A 26,163-nucleotide genomic window follows, 5' to 3' on the forward strand; every position below is an offset into this window, starting at 1 on the left:
TTTAACTTTGCCCATTTATATGGAAAAATCATTCCATATCAGTACATACAAACTTTCCTTGTGTCTTGCTGGCTCAGCCAGTAGGATGTGCGATTCTTGATCTTAGGGTCCTGAGGGGGAGCTCCATGTTGAGGGTAGAGAAAAAACCTTCCTCATCTGTTTCATGGCTACAGAGCATTCAATCACATGAGTGTATTACTTTTTTAAGCCAATGCCCTCCTGAGGAACATTTAAGTTACTTTAAAATTTTTGCCATTATAGGCAAAATGGGTTTGCCTATAATGGGCGCCTGGGTGGCTCAGTGGGTTAAACCTCTGCCTTCAGCTCAGGTCATGATCTCAGGGTCCTGGGATCAAGCCCCACATTGGGCTTTCTGCTTAGCAGGGAGCCTGCTTCCTCCCCTCTTTCTCTCTCTCTCTCTCTCTCTCTCTCTCTCTGCCTACTTGTGATCTCTGTCAAATAAATAATATCTTTAAAAAACAAAAACAAAAAAAAATGTTGCCATTATAGGAGCACCTGGGTGGCTCAGTCAGTTAAGAATCTAACTCAAGATTTTAATTCGGGGGCGCCTGGGTGGCTCAGTGGGTTAAGCCACTGCCTTGGGCTCAGGCCATGATCTCAAGATACTGGGATCCAGTCCCACATCGGGCTCTCTGCTCGGCAGGGAGCCTGCTTCTCTCTCTCTCTCTCTCTCTGCCAGCCTGTCTACCTACCTGTGATCTCTGTCAAATAAATAAATAAAATCTTTAAAAAGACTTTAATTCAGGTTATGATCCCATGGATCCTGGGATGGAGCCCCACATCAGGCTCCCCACTCAGCGGGAAGCCCGCTTCTTCCTCTCCCACTTCCCTACTTGTGTTCCCTTTCTTGCTGTGTCTCTGTCAAGTAAATAAATAAAATCTTAAAAAAAAAAGGGGCGCCTGGGTGGCTCAGTGGGTTGGGCCGCTGCCTTCGGCTCAGGTCATGATCTCAGGGTCCTGGGATCGAGTCCCGCGTTGGGCTCTCTGCTCAGCAGGGAGCTGCTTCCTTCTCTCTCTCTCTCTGCCTGCCTCTCAGTGTACTTGTAATTTCTCTCTGTCAAATTAAAAAAAAAAAAAAAAAAATCTTAAAAAAAAAATTAAAGAAGAATAATTTTTTTAAAAAGATTTAAAGAGTTATTTTTTTATTTGAGAGACAGAAAAAGAACGCACACACAGGAACCCATGGGAAGGGAATCAGAGGGAGAAGGAGAGAGTTTCAAGCCGACTCCACTGTGGGTGCAGAGTCCAATGAGAGGCTTGATCTCAGGACCCGGAGATCACCACTCCAGCCAAAACCACAAGTTGGACACTTAACTGAGCTGCCCAGGCACCCCTGCAGAGTTAAGTTTTAGCTAACAAATTTTAATTTTTGTTCTGATAAACTAAGAACAGCAATTTTCAATGATTTCTAAAGCCTAGCGAATGATTTTAATAGTACCTAAACACAAGACCTACAATAAATCAGTAGTTCAAGAATACACAATGTCAGGCAGCTCTTTCTGCCCACAGTTCCTGTCCCCATACTTTAACACAAACACATTTTTGGAACGCCTGGGTGGCTCAGTCAGTTAAGTGTCTGCCTTCACCTCAAGTCATAATCCTAGGGTTGAGTCCCACATCAGATTCCCTGCTCAGTGGGGAGCCTGCTTTTCCCTCTCCCTCTGCTGCTCCCCCAATTGTGTTCCCTCTCTCTGTCAAATAAATAAAATCTTTTAACAAAAGCACATTTGGGGGCGCCTGGTGGCTCAGTGGGTTAAAGCCTCTGTCTTCAGTTCAGGTCATGATCTCAGGGTCCTCGGATCCAGCCGTGCATCAGGCTCTCTGCTCAGCGGGGAGCCTGCTTCCCCCTCTCTCTCTGCCTGCCTCTCTACCTATTTGTGATCTCTGTCAAGTAAATAAATAAAATCTTAAAAAAAAAAAGCACATTTTGCACCCAACCCCCCCCACAATGTTAAAGGACCATGTTTCAACTAATCAATAGAAATTACTGTGTAACTACATGTATGTAACTTGTCAGAGGTAGTAGTGGGTGGCCTGGCTACAAAAACTGAGCATCTCTTATTTGGAATTGCAGTTTTTTGGTTTATTGGTTTAATTCCTACAAAAATTGTCAATAAGCTAAATCAGTAAATAAACATTAAGGAAAACTTCAAATTGCATTAAAGTTATAATTCTGAAATACTTATAATCCTTAATACTCACTATTAAATCATGAAAGCTCAAGAATCATTTGAACTAGTAGAACACAAATATCTCAAAATGGAATTTGACCTCTTGCTGACAGTCCCCTCCAATTTCTTCCAGTGGCTCAGCAGGTAAGGAATTCATGGAATTCAGGTCTTCAGGGTCTAGTAAGCACTGTGGTTAAACCACCCAGTCAACACCAAATTATGTAGGGCAATGCCTGTTCATTATCTAGCTCCTTTGACCCCTCCTATCCTTTCCTACTTCACAACGGCCAATACTTCTAAATGGTAGAAGGAGATAGATATGAAATCAGCATATATTATAAATTAGTTATTAGAAATGCAAGGAAAAACTATGCTCAGGAATGTGGTTAAACTGCAGTTTAAATAAAGCTTCTGGATTACGCATGGATTTCTTTTAATCCACATAATCCTCCTCCTGAAGGCATGGATAATCAGGATTTCCCTTTAAGTTTGCCTGGTGGTCTCCCAAGTGACTAAAGCCCCCAGGAAGGACAACCTACAGAGTCAGAGACGAGCCCATCAGTTCTTCCTGAGCTTACACTAGAGGACTATGAGCTGCACATCTGGCTCGAGCAATACCACAATACAGGGGACCATCCAGAATAACACTCTTTATTTCACCAGTAAATACACCCAGTTAAAGGGTCAACCAGTAATAATCTCAAGTGAGCCACTTTAAATACGCAGGAAATAAGGAGGTTGTTGGTAGAGAGGTGGGGGAGAAATATATCCTGGAGCCAGGACTCAGAATAAGGATTTATGAATTTTGTATGTAAATGATGGAGTTTTTAGATTATTAACTGCTTTAGGCTGGAACTAATATAATAGGATGACTGAAAGCTATATTAGCAATATACTTTGGGTATACAGATAGCATATCCTCCTCTCAATCCCTACAGAAATTGAATAGCTGAAACAATTTTAAGTGCTGGGAAAAAAATAGATAGGTTAGCAGAAAGTGACAATGCTAGAGAGAAACGAGGGAGAAAAACTGAAACTTTATAACATAAGCCTTGATAAAATTAATCTCTAGCTAACCCTGCAACAGCAGTAAAGAGGAAGTCTAGATTTACCAAAGAGAGATAAGTGGGTATGTGATGCCACCCATTATTATTTTATCAGACTTAGTCCCCAAATTCTTTGTTAGATGGTCCCTATTGTAACTTGACATTATCGGATTAGTGTCCCTTCATAGGTTCCAGAAGTTACACAATAATTTTTTTAAATTCAAAGCCTTTATAAACATCCTGTATCGGGCGCCTGGGTGGCTCAGTGGGTTGGGCCGCTGCCTTCGGCTCGGGTCATGATCTCAGGGTCCTGGGATCGAGTCCCGCATCGGGCTCTCTGCTCAGCAGGGAGCCTGCTTCCTCCTCTCTCTCTCTGCCTGCCTCTCTGCCTACTTGTGATCTCGCTCTGTCAAATAAATAAATAAATCTTTAAAAAAAAAAAATAAATAAAATAAAAAAACATCCTGTATCTACAAAGATAATTACTTTATTGCATATTGAAGACTGGAGTGATCTCACTTATATTTCCAGAAGAACACCAACAATTAGGGTGATCATGGGGCTGCCTGGGTGGCTCAGTGGGTTAGTTAAAGCCTCTGTCTTCAGCTCAGGTCATGATCTCATGTCAAGATCTTAGGGTACTCGGATCGAGCCCCGATTCGAGCGCTCTGCTCAGCGGGCAATCTGCTTCCCCCTCTCTCTCTGCCTGCCTCTCTGCCTACTTGTGATCCCTGTCTGTCAAATAAATAAATAAAATCTTTAAAAAAAAAAAAAAAAGAAAAAAAATTAGGGTGATCAATCATCCACTGATTCCAGTGCTAACATATTCTAGCTATGAAAATTTTTTTCCTTAAAAAACAAATAACCAGGGTGCCTGGGTGGCTCAGATGGTTAAGTGTCTGCCTTCGGCTCAGATCATGATCCTGGGGTCCTGGGACTGAGCCCCGCATCGGGCTCCCTGCTCAGCGGGAAGCCTGCTTCTCCCTCTCCCTCTCCTGATGCTTGTGTTCCCTCTCTCACTGTGTCTCTCTCTCGTCATATAAATAAATAAAATCTTTTTTAATAAATAAATAAATAACAAATAACCCCCGGGATGCCTGAGCAGCTCTGTCAGTTAAGTGTCTGCCTTTGGCTCAGGTCATGATTCCAGCGTCCTGGGATCCTCTGACAGCAGGGAGCCTCCTTTTCCCTCCGCCTGCAGCTCTCCCTGCTTGTGTTCTCTCTGACAAATGAATACATAAAATCTTTTTTAAAAATAAATAAATAAATAACAAATAGCCCCAAGTGTTAAGAATAGGGAAGAAGGGGACTACAAAGGGGTAACACAAGGTTATTATCTGGGGTGTCAGAATTGTTTTATATACTGTTAGTGGTGGCTGCAATTACAAAAATCTATGTGTGTGTTAACTCAGGACTATACATGAAAGAAATTGAGTTCTGACAAACCAAGAAACAACCTTTTTTTTTTTTTTTCATATTTTACTTATTTGATAGAGGGAGAGAGCGAGCGAGCACACAAGCAGGACTTCTCGCCAAGCAGGAAGCCCAATGTGGGGCCTGATCCCAAGACCCTGGGATCATGACCTGAGCCAAAGGCAGATGCTTAACTGGCTGAGCCACCCAGATGCCCCCAAGAAACCAACTTTTAACTATACAGACCAAACTTATGGTTACCAGAGAGGAGGGGGTGGGGGATGGGGGAAATAGGTAAAGGCGATTAAAGAGTAAACTAATTAATTAAAAAACCAATTAAAAAAAGTAAACTTATCATGATGAGCACTGAGTAATGTATAAAACTGTTGAATACTTTATACTGTATACCCAAAACTAATATAACACTGTATATTAACTGTACTGGACCTTTTTAAAAACTAATTTAAAATTTTTGAGTTTTACTGTGTATAAAAGTTTTTAAATTCAACATCACCCCTTTTAGAAATGTCTTTTTAGGGGCGCCTGGGTGGCTCAGTGGGTTAAAACCTCTTCCTTTGGCTCAGGTCATGATCATGGGGTCCTGGTATTGAGCCCCGAATCGGGCACTCTGCTCAACAGCGAGCCTGCTTCCCCCTCTCTCTCTGCCTGCCTCTCTGCCTACTTGTGATCTCTCTCTGTGTCAAATAAATAAATCTTTAAAAAAAAAAAAAAAGAAGAAGAAGAAGAAGAAGAAAGAAAAAGAAATGTCTTTTTATCAAAATCTCTTTAGTCATCTAAAAAAAAAAGTCTGTTGAAAAAGAAAGGTCTAAATTAGATACACAATCTGCATTATCAGAGCAACTGGAGCAAACACACTATATACACCCAACTACACATCTAATCCCTTTCATTTTCCCTCTCTCAAACAGAAGCTTGTGACTCAGAACTATTTAACCTGGAGATAATAACATAAAAGCAACCATGGAATACACAGTGGAACAACAACTTAAAAAGGAAATAAGCCAGTCTAAAGGGAAAGCTAGACCCAATGGCTAGAAAATCCAGGAAGACAAACCTTGACTAGGAGTAAGGAGAAAAGCCTCTCACAAAGCATTCCAGCAGACATTAAGACTACTGAAGGCTCATAGGCACTCCTTAGAAAAACAACCCATAGCAATCATGGAACAGAGAAAGAGCAGTGGGAAGAATATCCAAGTGACAAAGTTTGGGAAGGGAAGTGAGAAGAGGCGCAGTAAGGGATGTTGTCCCATACAAGCCTAAAAATCAATGACATTCTCTATCTTCCTTTTCTTCTGCTCTTCTACTAAATGTTCAGTTAGTATCATTATTCCAGTCTAGGATTTTCTCCTCCAATATATTTTTCCTAGTATTTCTACTTTGACAACGAAATTACACACTTTTAATTTTTCCATACCCTTCTTTTCATACTTCCAAGTTTTTAGGGCTACAAAACAGGTCTAAAGTGGGGGTAAAAGTCCTAAGTTTACCTCCCTCCTTCTACAACATGATAAAGTTCTCAAATGAGCAGTTAAAACAAATCAAATGAGGGGCACCTGGCTGGCTCAGTTGGTGGAGCATGCAACTCTTGATCTCAATATTATTGACTTGAACTCAGTATTGTTAACAAATAAATAAGAAAATAAGCAAGATAATTAGCAGATAATGCAGGTATAAAGAGTGTGGATTTACTTCTTAGTGTAGATCCCCCACTTAAGTGTAGAAATTACTTAAAATTAAAATCTTAAAAAAAAAAAAAAGAGGGGTGTCTGGATGGCTCAGTCAGTTAAGCCTCCAACTTTTTTTTTTTTAAGATTTTATTTATTTATTTGACAGAGAGATATCACAAGTAGACAGAGAGGCAAGCAGAGAGAGAGAGAAAGAGGAAAGCAGGTACCCTGCTGAGCAGAGAGCCCAATGCGGAACTCGATCCCAGGACCCTGGGATCACAACCCGAGCCGAAGGCAGAGGCTTTAACCCACTGAGCTACCCAGGCACCCAAGCATCCAACTCTTGATTTTAGCTTAGGTCATGGTCTCAGGGTCATGGGATCGAGCCCTGTGTGGGGCTCCACACAGAGCAGGGAGTCTGCTTGAGATTCTCCCTCTCTCTCTCCTTTTGTCCCTCTCCCAGCTCATGTTCTCTCCCTCTCAAATAAATAAATCTTTAAAAAAAAAAAAAAGTAAGAAAAGAAAAGAAACCAAATGATAGGGACTTATCCCCCAGATACGGTAATTCCAAATCAAATGGTTCAGAGGCTGGATATACAGGAGCAGGATGTCAGATTTTTTTTAAATAGTGTAATTGAAATAAAAATATCTGTTCTCTAAAAAATTTCAATTGCTACCCTAAAGGATTTGGTATGTAATACTGGATGAAACTACCACACTCTAGAGCCAATCCCCATCCCCCACCCTCCAAAGAACAAAATTTAATGTCTCAAAAGAACCAAAAAAGCCTGTTAAGCCCATTAGGTTCTTTATTTACAAAAACACTAATGAACAAGGACACAATGAGTAAAATTCACATTTGCTATCAATGGCTTAATGTCTAAATGCTTAGCCTTTTCAGGAGGTACAACACCTTAACCAAGACTGAAGGAGTAATACCTAAACAGAATAACTCTATGCCCTCTGATTACTCCTTCATTTGCACAAATCTGGGACCAATAAAGGTAGTTTGTTCAGTATATACTGCACCTGCAATCAAAAGATTGTGATTTATTTCATTCACACATTTGTTCATTCAACATAAGTTAAATGTTTCAGACATTGTTCTGATAACGAAGCATATACCACGGTGGGGGACGGGCAGTTGGGTGACTCAGTCAACCCGTTAAGGGACTGAACTTTTGATCTCAGCTCAGGTCTTGATATCAGGCACCTGTGTTCTAGCACTGCTGGGCATGGAACCTATATTAAAAAATAAATAGGGACGCCTGGGTGGCTCAGTTGGTTAAGCAGCTGCCTTCGGCTCAGGTCATGATCCCAGCGTCCTGGGATCAAGTCCCACATTGGGCTCCTTGCTCAGCAGGGAGCCTGCTTCTCCCTCTGCCTCTGTCTGCCATTCTGTCTGCCTGTGCTCGCTCTCTCCCTCTCTCTCTGATAAATAAATAAAATCTTTAATAAATAAATAAATAATTTTTAAAAAATAACCATAGGGAACACAAACAAGAATCTCCCCCTCAGGGTTTAGAGTATGCTGGAGGAAAAAAGACCATAAGCAAATAAATAAGAAAATAAGCAAAATAATTAGAAGATAATGCAGGTATAAAGAGTGTGGATTTACTTCGTAGTGTAATGAAAAGCCATTGAGGCAGGAAAATGAGTAAAGATCACTCTGGCAGCTGTTTGAAATAGTAAAGCAAGACCAGAGGCAAGGAGACCAGTTAGGAAGCCACTGCCCAAGAATAATGGGGGTGGTAGCAATTCAAACAAAGTGAAGTAAATACACTTGACATGTATTTTGGGGGCTCCTGGGTAGTTCAGTCAGTTCAGGGTTTTACACTTGATTTCAACTCAGGTCAGGATCCCCACCTTGGGCTCCTGCTGAGCCTGTAGCCTGTTTAGGATTCTCTCTCTCCCTCTCTCTCTGCCCTCCCCAGTCTGCACACTTCAGTGCTCTCTAGCAATCTCTCAAAAAAAAAAAAAAAAAAAGAAAGAAAGAAAGAAAGAAAAAAGGTATTTGGAGCTAAAATTAACAGGGTTTGCTGAAGGACTGATTGTGTGGGGGATGGGGGAACAGTGAAGGGGACAAATTAAGGATGACCACCGTATTTTTCACGTAAGGATGGTGAAGTTCGGGGGCAGAAGGGTGCTCTTACGAAATGGAGACTTCTGAGGAAGGAATGGGTTGAGGAACAGAAATCAAGAGCTCCACTCTGAACATGTTCAGTTTAAGATGCCTATAGACAAATGGAGTGAAGATACCACACAGGCAGTAAAGGAAATCTGAAGTTCAAGACTGAAGATGAAAATGTGAGAGTCGGGACGCTTGGGTGGCTCAGTTGGTTGGACGACTGCCTTCGGCTCAGGTCATGATCCCAGAGTCCCGCATCGGGCTCCCAACTCCACGGGGAGCCTGCTTCTCTCTCTGAACTTCTCCTCGCTCATGTTCTCTCTCACTGTCTCTCTCTCTCAAATAAATAAATAAATAAAAATCTTAAAAAAAAAAAAGAAAAGAAAATGTGAGAGTCAACAGCACATTGACAGTGGACATAAGAGCACCCAGAAAGAGTGCAAGTAGAAAAAAGTAGAAGAGAGACGTCTGGGTGGCTCAGTGGATTAAAGCCTCTGCCTTCAGCTTTCGTCCTAATCCCAGGGTCCTGGGATTGAGCCTCTCCCATTGGGCTCTCAGCTCGGCAGGGAGCCTGCTTCCTCCTCTCTCTCTCTCTCTCTCTCTCTCTCTCTCTCTCTCTCTGCCTACTTGTGATCTGTCTGTCAAATAAATAAATAAAATCTTTTAAAATATAAAAAATAAAATAGAGACAGTGAGAGTGAGAGAGATCACAGAGGAAGAGGGAGAAGCAGACCGTCACTGAATAGAGAGCTTGATGCAAGGGTTGATCCCGAGTCCCTGAGACCACGACCAAAGGCAGATTAGCTTAACAGGCTGAGTCACCAAGGCGACCCTAGAGCATACAACTCTTGATCTCAGGGTCATGAGTTCAAGCCCCATGTTGAGCACAGAGATTACTTAAAAAACGTTTTTAGGGGCGCCTAGGTGGCTCAGTGGGTTAAGCCTCTGCCTTCGGCTCAGGTCATGATCTCAGGGTCCTGGGATCGAGCCCCACCAGAGAGCCCGCTTCCCCACCCGCCCCACTCTCTGCCTACTTGTGATCTCTCTGTCAAATGAATAAATAAAACTATAAAAATATATATTTAAAAAAATGTTTTTAATAAGTAGAGGTAATGGGGGGGGGGGGCGACTGGGTGGCTTGGTGGGTTAAAGCCTCTGCCTTCAGCTCGGATCATGATCTCAGGGTCCTGGGATTGAGCCCCACAACTGGCTCTCTGCTCGGTGGCAAGCCTGCTTCCTCCTCTCTCCCCCTTTGCCTGCCTCTCTGCCTACTTGTGATCTCTGTCTGTCAAATAAATAAAATCTTTAAAAAAAAAAAAAAAAAAAGTAGAGGTAAAGGCTTGGAAGCACTAAGGCATTAGGAGGTTTTTCAGTCAAATACTCTACCCCTGAGCTATATACCCCCAGGCATTAGGATGTTTTGAATTCAGCAAGAGAAAGAAAAAATCAACAAAAGAAAGAGTGAGGGAAGGAAAACCATAAAAGCGTAGTAATCTGAAAGGTTCTTCTATATAACGTGATTCTCTAGTCCACCACCACCCCCAAACCTTGTGACACACACCCACTCACACTCTATAAATAAAAAGACTGAGGCCCAAAAAGACTGAGTGACATCCTCAAAGCCCCAGCTAATAGGAACCCAAGTCCAGGCCTAGAATGAAGCAAGACGTGACTTCTGATCCCTGGCCTTTTCACAGAGGCTAGCAATGCTTCTACTTTCAGGTCACCAGTCTGAATGAAGTTAGACAACAGGGAAGACCAAAATTTGGGAAGAACATAACTTACAAGGCTTAATTTTATTTTTTTCTACGTATTTTGTTCACATTCAAAAACAAGCTGAATCGGGACGCCTGGGTGGCTCAGTTGGTTGAGCGGCTGCCTTCGGCTCAGGTCGTGATCCCAGCGTCCTGGGATCGAGTCCCACATCGGGCTCCTTGCTTGGCAGGGAGCCTGCTTCTCCCTCTGCCTCTAGCCTGCCACTCTGTCTGCCTGTGCTTGCGTTCTGTATCTCTCTCTCTCTCTAACAAATAAATAAAAAAAAAATCTAAAAAAAAAAAAAAATAAAATAAAAAATAATAATAATAAAAATAAAAAAAACAAGCTGAATCAAAGCCTTTATGGATGGGTCTCTAAAGAAAACTAGGAAACATGAAAGAGAGGTACAAAATGGCTATAAATTAATGGGTTAAAGCCTCTGCCTTCAGCTCGGCTCATGATCTCAGGGTCCTATGATCCAGCCCCAAAACGGGCTCTCTGCTCAGCAGGGAGCCTGCTTCCCCCCTCTCTCTATGCCTGCTGCTTTGCCTACTTGTGATAATAAATAAATATTTTAAAAGCCAATTCAATTTTCTATAGTTCTAAAACACACCCTGAAGGTGGAATCAGGGTGTGTAAAACAAGAGGCTTTTTTCAGTCATTTTTGCTTTAGTAAATACAATTTCAGTTTGTTTTTTGTTTTTTTTTTTAAGTTATTATTTGAGAGAGAGATGAGGAAGAACAGAGGGAAAGGGATCAGCAAACTGTTTGTGAGCGCAATGGGGGGCTTGATACCAGGACCCTGAAATCATGACCGGAGGAGGAACTCAAGAGTGGGATGCTCAATCAACTGAGCCACTCAAGCACCTCTGCAATTTTGGTTATTAAAGTTTAAGATTTTTACTTGTTTTCACACTTACCTTCTGAAACTAAGATCTTTATCCTGACCACTCTCTCTTAAGCTACATTATGATGACTTAAACAGTTCTGCTTTTACCATAAAAATCTTACAGCATTGCATAAAAATCCCCAAATGATTAATGAACTGCTGAGAATTCTGACTCCTTAAAGATGATTTTATTAGGAATCATATTTCCAAACATTTATTCAGGGCTTCAAAATAAGTACTCATCTAACTTAATTATGATGACTTCACCACACACTAACACTGCCCACAATGATGTTTACAAAAGCACTTGTCACTCCCTTTGGATGTAGCAACGCAGAAAAAGGAGTCTGTTTCCAGACTCCTCATGTGTTTATACTATGTAACAAGCGACAGTTAAGTGTCACTTAAGATTATTTAAACAGCAAAGCACTTCCAGTTTGTGTGTCCCACCATCTTCCATCCTAAGCGAATCTAAAATCCATTCGGTCTTATTTACTACAATTTCCACTCAGCGCCTGAGACAGGTATCCCAAGCCAACTCAGCGAGAGAGACTGCATGATTCTAGGGTGGGCAATATTTTGGCCCCTGGAAGAGAACAGGATCCAATATGAAGAAACTCCAGTGGAGGTTATTGCAACAACAGAACAGTTCGGAAATAAATGTGCCCCAAACGTACTCCCGCAGCCAGGAATCAGCAACAGCTAACCAGAAAAGATGCTGCACCAGGACTGCTCCTAAGAGCCTACCACGTACCGAGCGCGGGCTGATCGGTCCTGCGCATCATCCTGTCCTAGCCTCAAAACAACCCTGTGAAGTACGTATTCCTATTCCCATTAACGAATCAGGAGACTTGGGCCCAAGGCCCCAAGGCTGGTCGGTGGAAGCGCTGGGATTTGAAAACACGCCCGTACCCCAACAGCCCAGGATCTCCGCCCCTAAAATGCGCTTCAATGTAAAAAGGCACCTGAGGGTCTGAGAGCCCCGGGGGTGTCCGCATAGGCTGAGGAGAGACGAGAGCGAGGGCGCCGCCTCTCCACAGAGGGCCCCTCAGGAACGCCACCAGAAGCACCAGCGGCCCGGGGCGCTCGGTCGGGACTCGGCCGCCCAGAGGCCGGGAAGCGCCTCTCACCTCAGAGAGCCCCGGTAGGGCCGCAGTCGAGCGAGGCGCCCCCGCAGGCCGGCGGACGGGTGTCCTCCGCGCCGGCAGGAAGCGCGCAGCGGGGACACAATTCGGTGGCGCCAGAGGCTGAGGCAGGCAAGAGCGCGCCGCCCGCCCGCGCGGGGGCACCTCACCCGCCGCCGCGACCGCGTCGCCACTCAGCTGCGCCGCATCCGGGTCCCGCGCCGCCGCTCTCACCTGCCCCGTGCTCCGCCGCCGCCTACTCCTGGCTCCGGGGACACGGTCAGCAGCCCAAGCCACCGCGACCATGCAGCTGCGGTGCCCTCATCCCCGCCTCTCTCGGTCGCCTCCCGCCTGCCCCGCGCGGTGCTACACCGGCCAACCACCCACAGCCATGGCCCGCTCCACCACAGCCACCGCCGCCGCACCGACCGACGGAGCACGCGCGCGCCGCCGCCGCGTGCGGGCGCGCGCGCACCTCCCAGGCCGGCCTCCCAGCAGCCCTCGCCCCGCCCCCTGCGCCACTCGGACCAATCCCCGGTCCTTCAGCGGCCGCCGCCAGACCCGCGGGACTGGCCCCGCAGGGGAGGACGCCGCACCGTCGCCTCGTCGTCTCCAGCTGCCTTTAGGGCCAGGCAGGTCCGGCTCCTCTTGGGCTCAGCGAGTACCGTGGGATCGGCAATCTCCAACAGGCAGCCTTCAGCGGACAACTGCCATCTGCCCCGGCTTTCGTAGCCCCCTCCCGAGACACCCCTCTGTTCCTAGGTTTTCTTGTCGGCCTTCTGTTCTGGAACTATAGACAGACTCATTGGACACAGCCCTTCGCTTTTCCCATTTCTCTGAGTTCTGGAGATGGAGTGCTGCCTCATAGCTGGTCCTTCGATTCCAAAAATGTTAATGGTAATAAAAGCAAAAGTCCAGCCTTCCAAGCCCAAGATTAGTTTTCTGTGTGTTCACTTTTGCGGTAGTAATAACTAACATTTGTATGCGGTGCCTTAACAGTTTATTCAACCCTTTTTGCATAACTTATCTCTTGTTATCTTTTGACCTCGACCCGGGAAATTTTATGGCCCTCTTCCTTAGTGCACTTGCTGAAATCTTAACTTACTGTAAAGCTGTTATATTGTAGAGTTATTGTAACTTACTGCTATTATGATAGCTCAGGCAAATAGCTAAGTAATCGAAAAAAAAAACCTGGAGGAAATTTTTTTAAAGAATAGTAATATAACTTTTCCCTGAGGGGGAAATTTTAAGCAAGAATTATTAAGCCCAGAACCATTAATGAAAAATAAGGGCGCCTGGGTGGCTCAGTGGGTTAAAGCCTCTGCCTTCGGCTCAGGTCATGATCTCAGGGTCCTGAGATCGAGTCCCGCATCTGGGCTCTCTGCTCGGCAGGGAGCCTGCTTCCTCCTCTCTCTCTCTTTGCCTGCCTCTCTGCCTACTTGTGATCTCTGTCAAATAAATAAATAAAATCTTAAAAAAAAAAAAAAAGAATGCCAAGGATTGCTGGCAGCTACTAGAAACTAGAAGAGAAGCATAGAACAGAGCCACCTTCAGAACATCTAGAAGCTAACAACCCTGACAACCCCTTGACTTCAGCTTTCTAGACTTAGCAACTCTGAGAGAATAGATTCCTATTATTTTAAGCCACCCAGTTTGTGGTAATGTGTTAAAGTAGCTACAGGAAACTAAGACAGATATTTATATTGTTTGTGGTACATAACAAACACAAAGAAACTGGAAACCACCTGATTGTCCATAGGTAATGGAATCCATGAATCTGTTGTACTACCTCTGTACTATGGAATATTATGCAATGATAAAGATGAGTTAGATGTATTTATATTAACCCAGAGGTATGTTCAGATATATTGCTACAGTAGAAAATTCAAATTGCAGAGTGATAAAAAGTACTATGACCCTTGTAGTATATTGCTAACCATTTATATATATGTTTATATGAGCAAAAAGAAAGTGGTGGAAGGATTTATAGTAGGCTGATTATTTTGGATACCTGAGAGGGCTGAAAGAGGAAGATTTGAATGGGAAGAATTATCCTCCTTTTTTTTTTTTTTTAAAGATTTTATTTATTCCTTTGTCAGAGAGAGAGATTGTGCAAGCAAGGGGAACAGCAGGCAGAGGAAGAACCAGGCTCCCTGCTGAGCAGGAGCCCACTGGGGTCTCCATCCAAGGACCTGGGGATGATGACCTGAGCTGAAGGCAAACAACTCAACAACTGAGCCACCCAGATGCCCCCCTCCCAATCTTTTTTAAACATACATAGATCTTTGAATTAACTTACTTCTTATAACCAGTATATGTATTAACTTATTCTTTTAATCAAATAAATACAGTTTTGTCTTATTTTTTTAATATTTTATTTATTTATTTGACAGAGAGAGAGGGATCACAAGTAGATAGAGAAGCAGGCAGAGAGAGAGGAGGAAGCAGGCTCCCTGCTGAGCAGAGACCGATGTGGGACTCGATCCCAGGATCCTAAGATCATGACCTGAGCCAAAGGCAGTGGCTTAACCCACTGAGCCACCCAGGCGCCCCTAGTCTTATTTTTTTTAAGATTTATTTAGTGGGGCACCTGGGTTGCTCAGTTTGGTTAAGCATCTGACTTCAGCTCAGGTCATGATCTCAGAGTCCTGGGATTGAGTGCCAGTTGGGCTACCTGCTCAGCAGGGAGTCTGCTTGTCCCTCTCCCTCAGCCTCTGCCCCTCCCCTCACTCAAGCTCTCTTTGTCTCTCTATCAAATAAATAAATAAAATATTTTAAAAAAGATTTATTTATCTATTACATACATAGAAAGAGAAAGAGAGAGAATGCAATTGTGGGGAGCAGAGAGAGAGAGAATCTCTAGCAAATTCCCCACTGAGCGCAAAGCCTGATGCGGGGTTCAATCTCACAACATAGATACTGTGACCTAAACCGAAATCAATAGTTGGATGCTTAACTGGCTGAACCACATAAACACCCCACTTTTTTTTTTTTAATTTTTTAAATTCATTTGACAGAGAGAGAGAGAGACAGTGAAAGCAGGAACACAAGCAGGGAGAATGGGAGAAGGAGAAGAAGGCTTCCCCCTAAGCAGGAAGCCAGATTCGGGGCTTGATCCCAGGACACTGAGATCATGACCTGAGCCAAAGGCAGGTGCTTAACTGAGTGAGCCACCCAGGCACCACATGCCCCACTTGTATTTTATTTTTTAAGGTAAGCTCTACACCTAGCATAGAGCATGAACTCACAACCCCAAGATCAAGAGTCTCATGCTCCACCAACTGTGCCAGCCAGGCACCTCTCATAAATATAGCTTTAAGGGTAAAAACAATTTGTGACTAGTGCTGGAATGATAGTTAAAGTTGTGAACTTTAGGGGCGCCTGGCTGTTTCATTCAGAAGAACATAAAACTCTCGATCTTGGGGTCATGAATTCAAGCTCCATGTTGGGCGTAAAGATTACTAAAAAAGATAAATAGACTTAAAAAAAGTTGTGAACATAAAGAGAAGGTTTTATCTGTCCAATTTTAGAAAACTCTTATGTTCTCCATGTCCCCCACTTTTCCATCACTGATTTCTATATTGTATTTCAATATATAACCTTTTGGTGTTTTTTTCCTCTATTTTCTTTCTAAGTACTTCTGAATATTTCCTAAAATCACAGAATTTCTTTTATTTTTCTTTTTAGAATTTGAGTGCTTTCTTTTCATTGTGTAAATAATATATTCGCATGATTTGAGATCCAAAATGTGCAACCAAATGGGCAACAAGTCTCTCAGCTATGACTCTCTCTTCAGAAAACCGATGTTGTCAGTTTCTTGAGCATCCTTCCAGAGGTATTGTATGCATATATTAAAAAATACAGATATATTTTCCTACTTTTCTTTTACACAAATGGAAGTATTTGACTCATGCTTGCTTTTTTCATGTAATGTGTGTCAGGTTGTCTTATATCAGTGCATATGGAGTTTCTGTGTCTTTTAAACTTTTGTTGGTGTATAGAATACTCACAAAAAAACCTGCACAATCCTAAATTTTCACAAACTAAACACACTGTGTAACTAGTTCCCAAATCAGTAAAAAGAATATGAGGGACTTTTTTTTTTTTAATTTTTAAAAGCCTTTATTTGTTTATTAGAGAGAGAGAACACGAGCAGGGGGAGGGGCAGAGAGGCATGCAGATTCCCTATTACTAGGCTCAATCCCAGGACCCCAAGAGCATGACCTGAGCTGAAGTCAGATGCTTAACCGACTGAGTCATCCAGTTGCCCCTTTATTCTGTTTTTTGTTGTTGTTGTTGTTGTTGTTGTTTTAAAGAATCTCTACACCCAATGTGGGGCTCAAACTCATAACCCCAAGATCAAAAGTCAGATGTTCTGCCAACTGAGCCAGCCAGATGCCCCATGAAGAACATCTTAGTATCTACTTCTCTGAACTCCCTCCAATCATGGCCCTATCCCTAAGGACAACCATTATCCCAGCTTCTAGCACTGGAGATTTTTTTTTCTGTTTTAAACTTTTGTTCTTATTGTTGTTTTTGAACTTTTAATTAAACAGATTCATTTGGGGGCACCTGGGTGGTTCAGTCAGTTAAGTATCTGCCTTCAGCTCAGGTCATGATCCCAGAGTCCTGGGATAGGGTCCCACATTGGGCTCTCTACTCAGCAGGGAGCCTGCTTCTTCCTCTGCACCTCCCTTTGCTCATGTTCTTGCTCTCTCCTTCTCTCAAATAAATAGTCTTTTTTAAAAAAGATTCATTTGATATGCTTTTTTTTAAAGATTTAATTAAATTAATTTATTTATTTGAGAGAGAGAGCGAGAGAAAGCATGAGCATGCATAGGGGGAGAAGCAGAGAAGGGACAGGGAGAGAAAGAATCTCTCAAGCATACTCCACTAACACAGAGCTCAATTCAGGGCCAGATCCCATGACTCCATAATCACAATCCCAGCCAAAAGGGCAGGTGCCCAACCGAGTCACCCAGGTGCCCTTGGTGTGCTCCTTGAGCTGTATGCTCCACCAACTGAGCCAGCCAGGTGCCAGAGGTATACTCTTTTTTTTTTTTTTTGAAGATTTTATTTATTTTTTTAAAAATATTTATTTATTTATTTATGTGACAGAGAGAGAGAGAGAGAGATCCCAAGTAGGCAGAGAGGCAGGCAGAGAGAGGGGGAGAAGCGGGCTCCCTGCTGGGCAGAGAGGCCGATGTGGGGCTCAATCCCAGAACCCTAGGATCATGACCTCAGCCAAAGGAGGAGGCTCAACCCATTGAGCCACCTAGGCACCCCAGAGGTGTGCTCTTTTTGTGTTTAGCTTCTTTTGCTCTACATTTCCCATACCTTGTTTTGATATTTATGCACAATTGCATGTCACAATACTTTGTTCATTCTCGTTGCTAAATACTATTTCATTGTAGCTACACTATTTTTTATGGCTACATAATGTTCCATTGTAAGAATATACTATAATTTATTTCTCTGGTCACTTATTAATAGATATTTAGACTGTTTCCAGTCTTTTGCTCTATAAACAATGCTACAATGAACAATCTTGAATTTATATCACTTTGTGCATATCCAAGTGTAACTACAAAAGAAATTCCTAGAAGTAGAATTACTGGATCAACAGGTATAGATATTTGTGATTTTGAAGGATATTGACCAATTGCCATCTAAGGGATATACCCTTTTTTTAGATTTTTTAAAAAGATTTTTTTTTTTTAAGATTTATTCCTCTGAGCGAGAATGAGAGAGAGAGCACACGCAGGGTGAAGGGCAGAGGGAGAAGAAGACTCCCCGCTGATCAGGGGCCCTGATGTGGTACTTGATCCCAGGACTTGGATCATGATCTGAGCCAAAGGCAAATGTCTAACCGACTGAGCAACCCAGGCGCCCCTTAAGGGATATACTCTTTTAACACTCCCACTAGCCGAGTATTTGAAAGCTTATTTTTTAGAATTTTAAAGCTTGGAACCTGGAGACTTAGAAATCACATTATAAAGTCCATTCATCTTACCCAGAGAGAAATCAAATGCTCAAAGGTAAAAAGAATTGCACAAAAGCATAAAGTGAGTTAGTTATCATTCCTAAATTCTGAAGGAGGTCTGGATACTGAGCTCACATAGCAGAAAACCAACAAAGCCTCAAACATCCTGTTCTGCTCACAGCTATGGGCATGCTGCCTCTCTCTCCGTTCCTCAACCTCCTTCAAAGACCAGCATAAGGGGTCCTGGGTGGCTCAGTCTGTTAAGCGTCCAAGTCTTGGTTTCAGCTTAGGACATGGGACTGAACCCCTGGCTTGGGCTCTGCACTCAGTGGAGGGGCGAGGGATGGTGGTGCTTGAGAGTCCCTGCTTCTCTCCCTCTCTCTCTCCCAGTCCACTCTCTCTCCCTCTAAAATAAATTTCTAAAAACTTACAAAAAAAAAAAAAAAAAACAGCACATAGGAGTCCAACCACATACACACCAGGACCATCCATCATGGGAGGAAGGGGGAATAGAAAGGGAGAGGCAGATGAGGTGCAGAGATTACTCAAGAGGGACCAGACACTACATTTTCCTGGAAAGCAAAGCAATAGATACATAAGGCTTTGATGGAAAATGTAATAAAACACTTAGACATGTGCACACACACAGACACACATGCACAGAGATTATAGCTGAATTATGTGATATACAACTTTGAAAAGAATGAGGTAGATGCCTGGGTGACTCAGTTGGTTAACCATCCAACTCTTGATTTTTGCTCAGGTCATGATCTCAGGGTCGTGGAATAGAACCTGAGTTAGGTTCTGCGTTTAGCATTGAGTCTTTTTGTCCCTCCCCCTCTGCTCCTCCCCTGCCATGCTCTCTTTCTCTCTCTTTCAAATAAATAAATAAAATCTTAAAAAAAAAAAAAAAAAGAATGAGGCATTTCTATATGAACTGATCAGGGACAATCTCCCAGATATTATTCAATGAAACAGGTAAGATACAGAACACTAAAATATGCTGCTATTTCGCTATGCAGTGATTATCATCAATAAGACAGAAGAAACTCACAATGGGGATGCCTGGGTGGCTCAGTGGGTTAAGTGTGTCTGCCTTTGGCTCTGCTCATGATCCCAGGGTCCTGGGATGAAGCTCAGTATCAAGCTCCTTGCTCAGTGGGGAGCCTGCTTCCTTCTGCCTGCTCTGCCTGCAGCTACCCTTGCTTATTCTCCTCCCCTGCCCATGTGCCCCACCCCACAAAACACACACACCAATCAGTCAATCTTAAAAAAAAAGAAAAGAAAAGTAACTGTGGTTGCCTGGCAGAAAGGTTAACTAAAGCCTGGGAAACAAGGGTGGAAGGGAGAATTAATTATTATGGTTATTCTCTTTTATGCTATTTGAAATTTTTATCATGTTCACATATCATCACATATATATAATTTATAAAGTTTACATATGCTACATATTAATACATATCTAAAAAGAGGAGCTTAATACATATCTAAAAAGAGGAGCTTAATTTAGTGAGAGATATGCCTATCACTGAGGAAGAAGAGGCAAAAACCAAGAGAGGAAGAGGTGGAGCCTAGTGAGAGAGTTGGTGTGGCAATGAGGGCACCAGAAGGACAGGAAGTAGGTTCAGGGACTAGGCTTGCAAACTGAGAAGGCTGATCACACGCATTTTAAGTGCAATTGGTCTTCAATCCTATTCGTTTACAACTCTAGAATGGTGTCAAGCACTAAAGAAATACAAGTTGAATGCTGAAAAACAATAAATCACACTTTTAAAACCAGTTAGGGCTGGTATGCAGAGTTAGCTAGATCAAAGATTGTAGTCCTAGTTCCCAGGGGGTTTGGGTGTGACTCTCCCTTGTGGAATGAGAACTATTTATCAACAAAGGCGCTGCCTTGTTTGTTGTTTCAGACAAGCTACCCAGGACTCCAATTTAACCTGTTTTTATATATAAGGAAGATAATGTAATGTAATTAAGATCAGCATTAAAAATAATCTGTTACCTTGAACACATTGAATCAAGAATTTTCTAGCCCATTAGGAAGACGGCAGAAATGTCTCAAACTCCAATGCCAGGGGCCTATTTATAGTTTCACCCTGATTCATCCACTACTGAATTTTTATTGGGCAGCTTATTTTCAACTCCTCAGGCAGCTCAAAGGCCTTATATTTGCAAAACAAAGCCTTAACTTCAAAGGGAACTACTTTAGCTAAAAAGTGGGCTCCGTCACATTTTTTTTCCCCTCAAGGAAAGTGAAGAATTGGTTTGCTTTAACTTCTTTTGACACCAGCTTTCTTTTTTTTTTTTAAGAGTTTTTTGTTTGTTTGTTTGTTTTTGTTTTTATTTTTATTTTTTTTTTAAGATTTTATTTATTTATTTGACAGACAGAGATCACAAGTAGGCAGAGAGAGAGGGAAGCAGGCTTCCTGCGGAGCAGAGAGCCCGATGCAGGGCTCCATCCCAGGACCCTGAGATCATGACCGGAGCGGAAGGCAGCAGCCCAAACCACTGAGCCACCCAGGCGCCCCTTGTTTTTGTTTTTAATTTGACAGAGATCACAAGCAGGCAGAGAGGCAGGCAGAAAGAGAAGAGGAAGCAGGCTCTCTGCTGAGCAGAGAACCCGATGTGGGGCTCGATCCCAGGATCCTGGGATCATGACCTGAGCCGAAGGCAGAGGCCCAACCCACTGAGCCACCCAGGCACCCCACCAGCTTTCTTTTTTAAAGATTTTACTTGAAAGGCAGTGAGAGAGCATACAAGCGGGGACAGGAGGGGTTGGGGTGGGGTGAAGGAGAAGCAGAGGATCCTAGGATCATGACCCGAGCCAAAGGTAGATGCTTAACCTACGGAGACACCCAGTTGCCCCTTACAGCAACTTTTTTTTTTTTTATGTTATTTACTTACATGACAGAGAGAGGCACAGCGAGAGAGCAAACACAAGCATGGAGAGTGAGAGAGGGAGAAGCGGGCTTCCCGTAGAGCAAGGAGCCCGATGTGAGGCTCGATTCCAGAACTACAAGATCATGACCTGAGGCCTGAGCCAAAGACATGCTGAGCTACCCAAGCGGCCCTACACCAACTTTTGATACAGAAGTCATGCTGGGCTCAGGGGTCTAGAGCAGTTTTGAAATACTTATGCAAATGAATGGGGAAACTTGCAGGTGTAGAATGGGTCTTGAAAACAAAATTCTGGATTGCTCAATCTGAAAGGGTGGGGACCAGAGTGAAATGTGAGATGACTATCCTAGCCCTCAATCCCCCAGACTGGTCAAGGAGTAGGTAAATATTGTTTCTCTTATAAGATCAAGACTTACATACTCAGAGGGTATAGAGATGTTCCATCTAGACTCAGCTTTCAGGATGAGATCAGCAAGTATTTGTCAAATATCTCCTTAACAGCCACCAAGAGAACTTCATACAAGATTGTTTTTCAAATCCAATAATACACCGAGACTTTGGAGAGTAAAAAAATGTTCCCAGACCTTTGAGAGTATTCACTTCTTCTTTCACTCAGCAACTGTCCCAGGCACTGGGATAAGTGGTTGAGATAGGGGCCTGAACAAAACAACATGATTCCTACAGCAGATGCTGTTGAGGAAGAAACAGTCATTAATGAAGTCATCGCGTTATTAACTGCAAATTACAATTAAGTGCCATAAGATGGGGCGCCCGATGCTATGAAAGTAAATGATAATGGGAGGGGAAAGCAAAAGTTTCCCTAAGGAAGGGAAAACTTGCCTCAGTCTAAGGGAAGATGAGACCAGGCAAAGAATGGGAGCAGAGTGTCACAGAAAAAACAGCCAAAGCAAGGGTCTTGTGACAGGAGGAAATATGGCCATTTACAAACCAAAAAAGAGGGGCGCCTCAGTGGCTCAGTCGTTAAGCGTCTGCGTTCGGCTCAGGTCATGATCCCAGGGTCCTGGGTTTGAGCCCCACATCGATCGGGCTCCCTGCTGGGTGGGAAGCCTGCTTCTTCCACTTCCCCCCTCCACTTCCCCCTGCTTGTGTTCCCTCTCTCACTGTGTCTCTGACAAATAATAAATAAAATCTTAAAAAAAAAAAACAAAAAAAAAAACCCAGAAAGCATGGGATGCCCTAGTTAGACATTAGCATCACTTGATAGTATTTCCAGAGCACTTGAGAGGGTTGTACTTCGCTGTTCCTTTGAAGTTAGGTGCAACTCTTGAACCTGAGCAGAGCCCTGGGACTTGCTTTAGCCAGTGAAATGTGAGCAGAAGTGGCATCTGTTTCTTCTCCTCCTCTCCATGGAACCATTTAAGAGATAGAGTAGATTTTTCTTTCTTTCCTACTAGCTAATATGAAGGCAGCACCGGAAAGGAGCAGGATCTCTGAGCCAACACAAGGACAGCTGTCCTGGAGAGCCAACAGGAGCTGATGCAGACAGTGCATGATCTAGAAATAAACCTTTACCATGTTAAACCACTAAGGGTTAGGAGCTGTTTGTAATTGCAGGAAACCCAGCCTATCTTATTTTTTTTCCCCAAAAGATTTTATTTATTTATTTGACAGAGAGAGAACAAGCAGGGGGAGCAACAGGCAGAGGGAGAGTGAGAAGCAGACTCCCTGCTGAGCAAGGTGCCCAATAAGGGACTTGATCCCAGGACCCTGGATCATGACCTCAGCAGAAGGCAGATGCTTAACCAACTGAGCCACCCAGGGCCCCAAAACCCAGCCTATTCTATTGATATAGACCCAAGTTTGAGAAACTCCGTAGAAGAATCATATAATGTAGGGGAGCCTGGGTGGCTCAATTGTTAAGCATCTGCCTTTAGCGTGGGTCATGATCCTAGGGTCCTGGGATCTAGCCTCTCATGGAACACTGCATCAGACTCCCTGCTCTGCCAGAAGCCCGCTTTCTTTCCCACTTTCCCCTTCCCACTTCCCGGCTTGTAGCCCCTCTCTCACTGTGTCTCTCTCTGTCAAATAAATAAATAAAATCTTACGAAAAAAGAATCACATAACATAAAGGAAAAGAAAATCTAAAATAATTCAGAATTTAAACATAAATAATTTCTTATATCTACAATCTATGTTGCATCTGCATTTATAGACATTTATTCAGTGAATAATGAATTTCAATATCTCATTTTCCAAAACTGCATCTGATTTTCTATATGAAGTCCTAAACACTGAAGAGTATTTTTTTATTTTATAAAGCTGAATTGATTAAAAAAATAAAATAAAGTTGAATAGAAAACATTTATCAAGTTCCTCTACTATCCATTAGCACTGGGTTAAGTATCTGAATTTGTTCATTTAATCTTCCTAATAGCCAAGGAAGTAGGTCTATGACTATATGCATTTTCCAGATGTCTATATATTATTTCAGATGCATATAAGAGAGGCTCAGAAAGGTTTAACAGCAGCTGGGAAGTGATGTACCTAAAACTGAACCCAGATCTGCCTGACTCCTTAACAAATGAGCCTAACTTTTATGAAATATTGTATGTCTCTTGAGACTGAAAACTCTATCAGATTGAACTCCTTCAAGGTAAGGATAATGTCTTATTTGTCTTTGCATCCCCAGCAGAGTCTGCCATCTAGATATCCTCAAAACGCATTTTTGGAAGTATCAAACGACTTGATTAAAAAACATCAGTGAGTTTATTACTGATAAACTACATTAACCTCTAGGGATTATATTTTGACTACTTATTTATGCACTTATAACTCTACCAGATGGTAAACTCTTTGGGGACAGGGCAATGGTAAATGACAAAAACCCAACTGAGTTCATTTGAAAGACCTAATGGTTTTTTTAAAACAACTCATGTATTGGGTAGCACTGCATCATGTAGGTGGAAGGGAACTCCAAGGGGCTGTACAAAATGGAAGAGGGACCTGTGGTTTTCTAACAATACAGATACAGTGTTTATTTTTATACCTTCCAGAGTTGACACAGGGCCTTGATGAGTCACTTTTCGTCAAATGTGGACTAGGTCCCTTCCTCTGAATCCACAGAGCCAGCAAATGCTAACGTAGAGATTCTGTTCAGGACAATAGCCCCTGATCCTTCCACACCATACTAACTGCTGTCCCCCAGCCTCCCTGAGTTCTATTCTTCCAGGAATAATTTAGTTAATTCAGAATTTTTTTCTAGGAATATATAATTCATGATCCAACCATACATAAAAGAAAAAAAATTAATTTTGTTTTCAACTTTGAAAACTGTGAAGTCATCTGTTATTTGGGGGAACAAAAGAAAGAGTGAGAAAGAAAGCCCACCTGAATGTGCATATGATAAAATGGCCTTGAGGATGTAACATAAGCCAACCAAAGCACAGAAATCCAGAGTTCACCCTGCAACGGCATCCTGAAATTGTGTCTCCACTTCCACCCTGGGTCTTTGAACGAGCTTCCCAGGTGTTATTTCCCAGCGATGACATGACTCAGTGTCTGGAGCTCTGGGTTGCTCTAAACTGGGAGGATACTATCTTATCATACTTCAGTCCAAGCAGCCTAAACCAGGCTTTTCGAAACTTTTGACCAACTCCATAAGAAATGCATTTCACACTACAACCCAGTACATTGTGTGTGTCTCTGTGTGAATTTATAATATTTATACTGTAATAAAAATGTGATGGAACAGGGGTGCCTGGGCGGCTCAGGGGGTTAAGCCTCTGCCTTGACTTAGGTCACGGTCTCAGGGTCCTAGGATCAGCCCTGCATTGGACTCTCTGCTCAGCAGGGAACCTGCTTCCCTCTCTCTCTCTGCCTGCCTCTCTGCCTACTTGTGATCTCTCTCTCTCTCTCTCTGTCAAATAAATAAATAAATAAAATCTTTAAAAAAAAGTGATGGAACAATACACCCATTATGTGTGATGTACTCTGACATTGGCTGGTCCGTTTCTATTTTCTGTTCTCTCTCACATTTTAAAAATTGTAGTTGCAATCCACCAAGTTAATTTCACCACCCATTGAGTCTTCTGATCTGATAAACAGTGGCCCAATGCACATGTATGCATAAGTTGCTTCTCACTGAGGGCAGGGACATGTGTCTTTTCTTCCTGTGTCTTTAGCGCCTATCACCTTTTTTTTTTCCTGGACAGATGAGGAAGTGAATACCTAGCATGTGCTAGGAGTGCAGGGATAACCAACACTGAGAGCTAAAACTGAGAGATTCTTTTCTGGTAGAGCTTACAGCCTATGAAGGAAGGGAAAAAGCACCCAACAAACCAACACCAGTAAACAGGGACAAGGAGCTGGGCACATGTCAAAATCTCTTCCCACCTCTACTCTACAAAAAAGTGCCTGGAACTCTGTCATTTCTGTCCCCATTTTTCCTTTGGAGCCCCAACCCCCATCCCATTCCACAGGAGCCTGGCAAGAGCCCCCATATGAGAGCTTTGCCCTACCCCCTGGCATGAGTGGGGGCCTGGTCAGAGTCATGAAAATGTTTGGTTCAGGGAGAAACAGGTGACTTCAAGTGAACCAACTAACGTCGTCGTTATAATCAATACATGGGAATGCGCTCTTTTTCTCTGGGTCTATAGATATAAGGTCAAATGAAGCTAGATCTCTTCTCCATTATATGAAGAGAACAGATTAGGAAATGAAACTGAAATACAGAGAAAAAGATAGCTAAGAGCAGCAGCAAGAGAAGAAAGATTGTCATTTGAAGTTCTCACTCTGAAAGGCCTAGAGACAGCAAATTAGCAACACTACACAACTGTTTGAGCTAATAACTGCACTTTCCCCTAGTGCTGGTCTTAGTTGGATCTCTGTTATTTGCAGCTAACTATAACTGTGAAAGGAAGGGTAGAAAGCCAGTTAATTTCTTTTATTTATTTATTTTAAGATTTTTAATTTTTTTGGAAAGCTCTTCACTTTTGTTATTTAAGTTTTATTTATTTAAGTAATCTCTACACTTATCATGGGGCTCAAATCACAACCCCAAGATCAAGAGTCTCTTGCTCCATGCACA

At 42.8% G+C, this 26,163-nt stretch overlaps 1 protein-coding gene across 4 annotated transcripts in view; it reads right to left on the reverse strand.

The window, feature by feature from the left end:
* The window catches only part of PIK3CB (phosphatidylinositol-4,5-bisphosphate 3-kinase catalytic subunit beta), a 210,775-nt gene extending 198,169 nt beyond the window's left edge, over positions 1 to 12,606 (reverse strand). The window contains exon 1 of one of the 4 annotated variants that reach the window (XM_059162765.1): positions 12,470 to 12,606. The gene's annotated coding sequence lies outside the window, so the exon portion shown is untranslated. Of the gene's footprint in view, positions 1 to 12,076; positions 12,203 to 12,241; positions 12,378 to 12,469 lie in introns of those variants that run through there. The other 3 variants (XM_059162768.1, XM_059162766.1, XM_059162767.1) reach the window with 3 other exon arrangements.
* Positions 12,607 to 26,163: the final 13,557 nt, after the last annotated feature.

The sequence above is a fragment of the Mustela lutreola genome, chromosome 2 (genome assembly GCF_030435805.1).
Source record: "Mustela lutreola isolate mMusLut2 chromosome 2, mMusLut2.pri, whole genome shotgun sequence".
NCBI classification, from domain to species: domain Eukaryota; kingdom Metazoa; phylum Chordata; class Mammalia; order Carnivora; family Mustelidae; genus Mustela; species Mustela lutreola.